Source organism: Sinocyclocheilus anshuiensis, unplaced genomic scaffold (genome assembly GCF_001515605.1).
Source record: "Sinocyclocheilus anshuiensis isolate Anshui unplaced genomic scaffold, SAMN03320099.WGS_v1.1 scaffold666, whole genome shotgun sequence".
NCBI lineage: Eukaryota > Metazoa > Chordata > Actinopteri > Cypriniformes > Cyprinidae > Sinocyclocheilus > Sinocyclocheilus anshuiensis.
In genome coordinates, this window is record NW_015547661.1 from 3,979 (window position 1) to 14,533 (window position 10,555).

Consider the following 10,555-nt stretch of genomic DNA (forward strand, 5'->3'; position numbering starts at 1 on the left):
ACAAGCATTGAGTGGCCGCAATCAGCTTCAGTGACCGTATCAGAGCCACACTGCACTGCAGACGTGTGCAGTGTAAATTGTCTAAGCATTAATGGTAGGGCAAGCCCCTTATACTGGAGCGCAGCCACTTATGAAGTGTTTCTTGGAGGTTATAGTATATTGAAGAATGATCATATGACTTTTTACATACGCCATGTGACCTGTAAATGCGAAAAAGCCGTTTCCATTGCAGTTTCGCAAATTATTCCTTTTTCGCATTGCCTGAAAAACCACCTCATGCGAGCGTAAAAACTTTTTTGCGATATATGGGCGTTTTTGCGAAATTGACGTGTTTCCATTAGGCGTATTTTCAATTTGCGCAATTTGAAGGGTAATGGAAACGCGCCTACAGTCTTTTCTGCTTGCTGCAATAAATTGCTATTTTTCTGCACTAAACAAGTGAATTTTGCCAAGATATTTTCAGAGATGATAGACAATATGTTATAGAGTAATAATTGAATGAAACACTAATTTTGACAAAAAATGACATTCAACCTATTTTTCGAATTTCCTGAAAACGTCCCAGCACGACATCTGACGGGTTTTCCCAGATCATATGACAAATATATGGCAGGACTTTTACTTTCTGACCCCTGGACTTTACACCTCTGATAAATTCAGTCTTGACTCTTGTGTATTGATCCTTTGGTTCACCCTTCAAGTAACTGAATGTATGTTCATTGTTTGAATATTCATTATTTCAGGAGCTTGAGCAGAAAATCATCTCTGTAATGAAGACTGAGCTGGAATGTTTTAGAAGACTGTTGAGTCCAGATTACACAGAATGCTCTGAAAGAGAGCATTATGATAAGGAGGGTCATAGCAGAGTCAGAGAAGGGCTTCTGAAGATCACACTGCACATCCTGAGGAAGATGAACCAGACAGACCTCGCTAACACACTACAGACCAGTAAGAGCTCTGGATCAGCAGATTATACCCTGCCAAGAACCTTAAAAAATGCATAATATGAAACATATGAAACATAAAAAAAAAACTAAAGCATTGCATGTCCTCCTATGCATATAATCTGAAAAATATTAAATTAAATAAACATATGTGTTAACTATTTTTTTATTCACTATTGTTCAACTAATTTGTTATTAGTAAATAACATTTATTTCCTTTACTCAGAACTGATGCCTGTGTATCAACAAAAACTCAGATCCAGACTACAGGATAAATATCAGAGAATCAGTGAAGGAATGTCCAATCATGGAGACTCAACACGTCTGAATGAGATCTACACAGAGCTCTACATCACAGAGGGAGGCAGTGGAGAGGTCAATAATGAGCATGAGGTGAGACAGATTGAGACAGTGTCCAGGAGACCAGAGACACAGGAGACACCAATCAACTGCAATGACATATTTAAACCCTCACCTGGACAAGACAAACCCATCAGAACTGTGCTGACTAAAGGAGTCGCTGGAATTGGAAAAACAGTCTCTGTGCAGAAGTTCATTCTGGACTGGGCTGAAGGAAAAGCCAATCAGGACTTTCATTTCATATTTCTGCTTCCTTTCAGGGAGCTTAATTTGATACAGAAAAATCTCAGTCTTGTGGATCTTCTAAACCACCTTCACACAGAAACCAAAGAGTTTAAATCAACAGATTATGATGACTACAAAGTCATGTTCATATTTGATGGTCTGGATGAGTGTCGGCTCCCTCTAGATTTCCAAAACAATCCAAGCTTGTCTGATGTAACAGAATCAGCCTCAGTGGATGTGCTGCTGACCAACCTCATCAAGGGGAATCTACTTCCTTCTGCTCTCCTCTGGATCACCTCTCGACCAGCAGCAGCCAATCAGATCCCTCCTGAGTGTGTCCACCAGGTCACAGAGGTACGAGGATTCAACGACCCTCAGAAGGAGGAATATTTCAGGAAGAGAATAAATGATCCGAGTCTGGCTGATAGAATCGTCACACACATCCGATCATCAAGAAGTCTGTTCATCATGTGTCACATCCCAGTCTTCTGCTGGATTTCAGCCGCTGTTCTGGAGAGGATGATGGGTAAAGCAGAGAGTGCAGAGATTCCCAAGACTCTCACACAAATGTTCACACACTTCCTGATCTTTCAGACCAAACTGAAGACACAGAAGTATGATGGGAAATATGAAATCGATCCTCGTCAGGCTAGAAAGACTATTCTGTCTCTAGGAAGACTGGCGTTTGAACAGCTGGAAAAAGGGAACCTGATCTTCTATGAGGAGGACCTGAAAGAGAGCGGCATTGATGTCAGAGAAGTGTCAGTGTACTCAGGAGTTTGTACCCAGATCTTCAGAGAGGAGTTTGGACTGCACCTAGGGAAGGTGTACAGCTTTGTTCATCTGAGCGTTCAGGAGTTTCTTGCTGCTTTATTCAAGCTGCTGTCCTTTTCTGAAAATAACACAGGACTGTTGAATATGTTTGGGTCAACAATGACCAGTTTACTGAAGGGAGAAGTGGACAAGGCCTTACAGAGTGAGAACGGACACTAGGACCTTTTCCTCCGGTTCCTTGTAGGTATCTCACTAGAGTCTAATCAGACTCTCTTACAAGGCCTCCTGAGAAAGACAATAAGCAGCTCACACAACAATCCGGAAACAGCTGAATACATCAAACAGAAGATCAGGGAGAATCCCTCTCCAGAGAAATCCATCAATCTGTTCCACTGTCTGAATGAACTGAATGATCGCTCACTGGAGCAGGAAGTCCAAACATACCTGAGCAGAACAGGTGCCCGTTGCCTCTCTGGAGTCAGACTATCTCCTGCTCAGTGGTCGGCTCTGGTGTTTGTGCTGTTGAATTCAGAAGAAGAGCTGGATGAGTTTAAACTGAATAAATATGATCCATCAGAAGAATGTCTCCTGAGGCTGCTGCCAGTGATCAAAGCATCTAGAAAGGCTGAGTGAGTATTTTACAGTGTCTTTGTTTTATTGACCTTATTGTGTACAGTAGGCCTGTGTTTCTCTACACGGTTTTTGTATATTCTGAGGACTTTTTTTATTTGGCACACTCAGATAACATCATAGAGTGCTCTACTAGTGACCAGATGTGTTCAATCAAGCCTGTTTCATAAGAGAAATTCATCTAAACTGTGCAAATCTGAGGTGCTTCCAAGAACAGGGTTGTAAATACTCTGATATTACAAATATTAGATTAGGATCATCATCGTTCACTAAAACGTTACATTCAGGTTTGTTGAAATATATTAAATGAAAATAATTCAAATTGAATCTAATAATTCACAAGTATAATAGTTACGTTCCATTAAATTAAACTATTAGATAAAATCTTTTTTAGTAAAACTGTGGAAGAGGTAAAATATTTTAGTCAGTGCCACTGCCCAGATAGCAACATAGTGTCGGCCCAGATCTGGCCCACATCTGGCATGTGTGGAATGATGATCTGGCCCACATGCAGAGGTGTAAAGTCCAGGGGTCAGAAAGTAAAAGTCCTGCCATGTGTTTATTCCACCCATGAACTCAGCCAGCTGACTTCACCAGAGGTTGGACCAAGTCATTCCTTTGAGTTAGGTATAAACGGAGGTCGGAGCCAGCTCCAAATGGGTGGGACTTGAGCTCCAAGTAGGCTGTGCAAACCTCCTGGGGCTTTTGATTGATTGATTTATTGTCTTGTACATGCCACAGAGTTACAGCTTGTGTTTTATTAACGTCTACACCTAACCCAACCCTAAACCTACCACTTACAATAATGCAAAAATAGTAATTATTGTTGTACAGTTTGAGAAAAATTACGCTATATTGATGTGCGCATGCTCGCGGTGTTAAGTCCCTTCCACTTGGAGGTCTCCCAACCTACTTGTGGCGTTAAGTCCCTCCCACTTGGAGGTCTCCCAACCTACTTGCGGTGTAAGTCCCTCCCACTTGGAGGTCTCCGTGCTGCAGCGATACATACTTGATTCCTTTCACAAGTCACAAGCAAGTCTCAAGTCAAATCCCAAGTCCTCAAAGAGTTAAAGTTAATGAGATAATTAAGTGACTAATTAAAGGATGATTGTGCATTAGTGATGAACACCTGTTGTTAACAATCAGCATCATTGAAGAAAAGAGAAACACAAGAACTACATCTGACTTTAGCCACAGCCTTGGATGGAATCAACTTAAAAAAAACACACACAATGCTACCATAATTGTGGTCAAGATTTTCTTTAGTTTGTCCCTTGACCCTTTTAATAATTTCAAGTAATTTGGTTTTAAGCTATTGCAATATTGTTTCAACGCAAACATTTGCGCACTGCTGCAAATCTTGAAATAGCAGATTATCTTACACTTTCTGCTTAGAACTCTTTTGAATAGACATCAGGAAGTGGTCTCTGTCTTTGGTTTGTTGACTGACATTCAGCCATTACAGAATTGCAAAAAAAAATAGTTCTATTAAACAAACGTCACTGTAATGATAGGGATATTGACAAAAATGAACCACATCAGCTCAGGCTTTTAGACATGAACACTTATTATACGATCCTCAACAGTGGTGACAATAATTTTTCATCCTGCAGTGCATGATGGGAGTTTGTACTATGGTGTTACCCATCATGCATTGCAGCGTGAAGCATTTTGTTGATTGTCACCATTGTTGAGATTCAAATGCTGGTGGTTCTTGATGTCTGTGTTTGTCTTAATTTCATAGGAGTTCAAATTTTAATATGCATTACATAGGTTTAAAATTCATTCACTGTAACTATTACAGCAACACTTTAATAATTCATTTCAACACCGCTGTAGTGTGGACCCATATAGACACCCAGCAGTGTTAATTTAACACCAGGGATTTTGTTGTGTACAACTGACCTAAGCCACAGCCTAAGATTTCTATTAAACAAACGTCACTGTAATGATAGGGATATTGAAAAAACCGAACCACATCAGCTCAGGGTTTTAGACATGAACACTTATTATACGATCCTCAACAGTGGTGACAATAATTTTTCATACTGCAGTGCATGATGGGAGTTTTTACTATGGTGTTGCCCAGCATGCATTGCAGCATAAAGCATTTTGTTGATTGTCACCATTGTTGAGATTCAAATGCTGGTGGTTCTTGATGTCTGTGTTTGTCTTAATTTCATAGGAGTTCAAATTTTAATATGCATTACATAGGTTTAAAATTCATTCACTGTAACTATTACAGCAACACTTTAATCATTCATTTCAACACCGCTGTAGTGTGGACCCATATAGACACCCAGCAGTGTTAATTTAACACCAGGGATTTTGTTGTGTACAACTGACCTAAGCCACAGCCTAAGATGAAATCAGCTGAAGATAAAATACATTAAATCTCTACAGATCTCAGCTGAGGAGGATTCAACAACAGCATTACCAGCTTCACTTATTGCTAACAAGAATTACTTTCTGTCAGACATCTACAGAAGTTCTTATTGAGAATTAACAGGGGTTTAAATCTAAAGTTTGTTTCATCTGAAGTCACCATAATGGTGATTCGTGTTTATTAGTGATTTAATTGGGCTCTTAACTTTTATTACAATTAGTTTGTCTTCGCTGGCTGCTATGATGGTGTGTTTATCAAACACATTTGCAATAGCAAATAAAGACAAAATGAGATCAGGTGATGATAGTTAGCTGTTGATGGTTCATCATAATGAAATAGCCTGATTCACTAATGTCGCCTGATTCTAGCAATTGTTGTATCAATAATACACTTGCTGTATAAATCTGCAGTGTAAGATCAACAGTATTGCAGAACCAGTTAAAAGTTTTTTGTTTGTTTGTTTTTTTAAAAGAGCACAAAAATTTGAACACTCATAACACACAAAGTCATTATAAATCACCAAATGAACCTCAACAATGGTGACAATAAAAAGTGTAATGTCGCAATGCATGCTGGGTGCCATAGTACAAAACTCTCAGCATGTCACAGCATGAATAAATTATGCAGCTGAATTGTCCTATTATTTTATTTAATTCTTTGGTTCATGTATTTATTTTGTATTTTTTGTTGTTTTATGTTGTGTCATTTAGTAGCTTTTTGTGATGTACAGAATTGATCCAATTATCTGAATATTTTGCTGATATGTGTGTCAGTGTTAACCTTTTTGTGCTCATTTATTAAAACGCAAGTTGCAGTAAAACAGGATTTGTAATGTGAAAGCATTCAATTACACGATTACTAGTTTCAAATGACTTCAGTGAATCAAGCCACTACATGATAACTGTGAAACCATCAACAGCAAATTATCAAAGAAGGCCAAAGAAGACAAATGATTAATAATAAGAGTTAAGAGCCCAACTAATGCACCATTATGGTGACTTCAAATGAAACAACCATTAGATTTAATCCCCTTTTAATTCTCAATAAAAAAAACTTCTGTAGACCTCTGTAGATTTGTATAGCCCTTTTTACAATGCAAGTTGTGTCAAAGCAGCTTTACAGTATTAAACGGGGAAATAGTGTGTCGAAATAGTGTGTCTTTCACCTCTGGCCAGACAAAACCAGCAGTTTAAATCTAGGCTGCAGCAGAGTCAGAGTGTGCAGAGGACTCATCTGGTTCCCGTGATCTTGTCCCAATAGCCGTGTAGGAGATGAGGTCTTCGGAGGGGATCAGTCTCTGGGGCACATCTAGATGTCCTGGTCACTGCTGACATTTCAGGGCTTTGCATGTGGCTTTGCTATGGCCTGCTTGTGAACCAGATCTGGCAAACAGGAGCAGTCCACCCAAGTGCCATCATTCCACACTACATGTGGGCCAGATCATCATTCCACATGTGTCAGATGTGGGCCGGATCTGAGCCAGCACTATGTTGCTATCTGGGTCACGGAACAAGAGATGCACATAATCATGTAACAGCCATTTAGGGTGCTGCCATTATATTTTGTTTTTTTCCTGAAAAATCATACTGTTTGTATATACTAGTGAAAAAAAAATGTACTAAAATGTATTTGAAATTTATTTTATTTTAAGTATACTACAATTACTTTTATATATGTATGTACTTAATAATCATACCCTGCAATTGTACTTTTGGTATACTAAACTGGTATACTTAAAGTCTGCTAAATTGGAACAACTAATTTTGTACGTAATGCACTTTAATTGTGTGGAAGTAGTGCTGAAGTCCAACTAAAGATATACTGAAGTATATTTGATAGTGCTAAAGTGGAAGTATTGCAAGTATACTTTAGGTACTTTTTAAATATTTTGTATTTAAAAACTGATATTATTCAAAGATCATACAATCCTCATCAGTAGCGACATTAAAGCACATTTTAGGCTTAATACACAGCAAAATCCCCGGTGTCAAATTAACACTGCTGCACTGTATGCCACTGTACTAGCAAAAAAGGTGCCAATAAAATCCTGTAAATATATTTCACATCAAATTGTTTTTTTTTTTTTGTTATTGCACTAAAGTATGCACTGAAGTAGCTACTTAACAAAGAGATCATCCACAGTTACTGTCTTTAAATAAAGCAGAACATCAGAGTTTGTAACTCATCATTAGGCGCGTTTCCATTACAGATTTGCACAAAACTTTGGCGATATTTTATAAATGCAGATAAAAAAGTATTGCGAAATGACGGCGTTTCCATTAACCAATGTTATGGGACTTAAACGTAACCTTTTGCCTCTCGCGATAAGTCATGGCAACGGATTTTGGTGGGATTTTGACGGATTTTGGGTATATTTATTCAAAGGAGGCTTATGCGTGTATCTTTACAGAAGCAGCCAAGAGAGCCGCTTCAGAAACGTGCGTGGCGCGGCTGGAATAAACCATAGACTGTATAAAAACATAAACACAAGCATTGAGTGGCCGTAATCAGCTTCAGTGACCGTATCAGAGCCACACTGCACCGCAGACGTGTGCAGTGTAAATAGTGGTGTTGATGTTTTATTGGTTAAAATTATGTCACCATCATGGAGATCAGTGTTTGCTTTAGTTGGGCTCTTGACCCTTGACCTCCTGTGTTAGATCTCTCTTTGTAGTAATGCATGTGGTGTTGAAAAGTAGGGAGATTGGTTTTGTACCGTGAGCAGCTATCAGCTGTTTTTGAATGATGAGGTAGTTGTCATGAGCTGGCTTGATTACTTACAAAATTAATTAATTCATTTATAAAAAGAAGTATTTATCTCATATTTGACAATATCCATATATTATGAATTAATTTGAAATCTATATAACAAATATATAAATATTAACACCTGTACTATTTAGACACAGACATCAAGAACCAGCATATGAATCTCAACAATGGTGACAATCAACACAATGCTTCATGCTGCAATGCATGCTGGGTAACACCATAGTAAAAACTTCCATCATGCACTGACGTATGAAAAATTATTGTCACCACTGTTGAGGATCGTATAATAAGTGTTCATGTCTAAAAGCCTGCGCTGATACGCTTCATTTTTTCTTTCTTCAGTATTGAAGAATTGTGGTGAAAGTTGTTTAATAGGATTTTTTATTTGTTTTTTGTTGTCGCAGTTCTGTAATAGCTGAATGTCAGTCAATAAACCAAAAAGAAAGAGACCACGTCATGATGTTCATTCACATTAGTTATAAAATGAAAGTATAAGCTAATCTGCTACTTCAAGCTTTTGATTCAACAATGTATAAATGTTTGGTGAGATTATTGCAAATGCTTAGAAGCGAATTACTAAAAGGGTCAAGAGACAAACTAAAGCAAACGTTGACCACAATTATGGTGCCGTCGTGTGTTTTTTTTTCTTCCTTTTCTTGACCAATAAAACATCAACATTTAAACCTCTATTAATTCTCAATAAGGGATTCTGCAGACAACAAAATAAAGTCAGTCTGGTTAGTAATGAGTGAAGCTGGTGATGCTGTTTGTGGCGTTGTTTAATCAGATCTTGAGAGTTTTTTTTTTTTTCAGCTGATTTCATCCAAGGCTGTGGCAGAAGACGGTTGTAGTTCTTGTGTTTCTCTTTACTTTAATGATGCTGCTTGATAACAGCAGGTGTTCATCACTAATGCACAATCATCATTTAATTAGTCACTTAATTATCTCATTAACTTGAACTCATTGAGGACTTGGGATTTGACTCAAGACTTGCTTGTGACTTGAAAGGAATGGCTTGGTCCCAACTCTGATTCACGGCACTGCAGAAGGCCATTTTCTCAAAAACAATCAATACTACCCAGAATGCATTGTTTTCTACAGGATTTTACTGATTTCATTAAAAAGCAGTATGTTACTGTAAAAACATGGCCGTTTTTTTACAGCAATTTTTTACATTGTGGGTGTCTATATGTGTCCACACTATACATAGTTTTAAAAGTAACACTGAAGTGGTGTTGAAGTGAATGAGATAATTAAGTTATTAATTAAGTGATTATTGAGCTTTAGTGATGAACACCTGCTGTTAACAAGCACAATCACTGAAGAGAAACACAACAACTACAACTGAGTTCCAATCACAGCCTTAGATGAAATCAACTGACATAAAACACATGAAATCTCTCAAGATCTCAGGAGAGGAGAATTAAACAACTCCACAAACAGCATTACCAGTTTCGCTTATTACTAACCAGTTTTATTTTATTTCTGAAATATGTCTAAAAAAGTTTTTATTGAGAACAGAGGTTTAAATGTTGAATGTTTTGTTTAAAGTCACCATTGATGTGATCATTGTTTGCTTTAGTTGGACTCTTGACTTTCTAACATTAATTTTTTTGTTGTAACTCTGTTGGCTGTTGTAACTCTGTTTATAAAACACATTTGTTACGGTAAAAGCCATAAAAAAACATAATCTGGTGGTGTTGACTGGTTATTAATAATGATTTGGTTGTAGTGTAATTGGCATGATTCTGTGTTACGTAAAATTAATTTAATATTGCTGATGATAGTAATGATTTAATCAGATAATTTGGTGAATTTTAGAAACACTTTGCACACTAGACATTTTGAACATCTGTAAAACAAAGATGCAAACATTCATCAAGAATCAGCATATAAATCTCAACAATGGTGACAATAAACAAAAAGCTTCATGCTGCAGTGCATTCTGGGTGCACCAATCAAAACTCATCCATCATTCACTTCAACACCGCTTGAGTGTTACGTTTAACACTCTGTAGTGTGGACATATATAGACACCCAGCAGTGTTAATTTGACTTAATTACTTGATTTTGCTGTGTAGTGTTGTGTAGCCAGGTCTCCTCTCATTCTAGAGATTTGTTATGCTGAGACCTCCACTCTTAGAGTTCCATACTTTGGTGGGTGAGCTAGTCTATGACGTTGGGAATCTTTGAGCCTGCCTGTAGAGGCTTGTAGCTCGGGTTCTGGCCACAGAGATTTCTCTGGGGCAGGGATGATGTTTCTTGAGTCTTTGACTTGGGAAATCCAGTTATTTGGGCTCATCCCTCAGCATGGCGGCATTGGTATACCATTCCCCTAGCGCCCTCTAGAGGATGCAGCGTGGAGTTCCCTTTCAAAAGGTAACATCTCAGGTTACGCATGTACCATGGTTCCCTGAGAATAGGGAACAAGACGCTGTGTCCTCTTACCATGCGTTGGGCATTC

At 38.0% G+C, this 10,555-nt stretch overlaps 1 pseudogene; it reads left to right on the forward strand.

Moving 5' to 3' along the window:
* The first annotated feature begins 729 nt into the window (after positions 1–729).
* LOC107702249 (NACHT, LRR and PYD domains-containing protein 3-like) overlaps positions 730–10,555 on the forward strand; it is a 63,961-nt pseudogene continuing 54,135 nt past the window's right edge.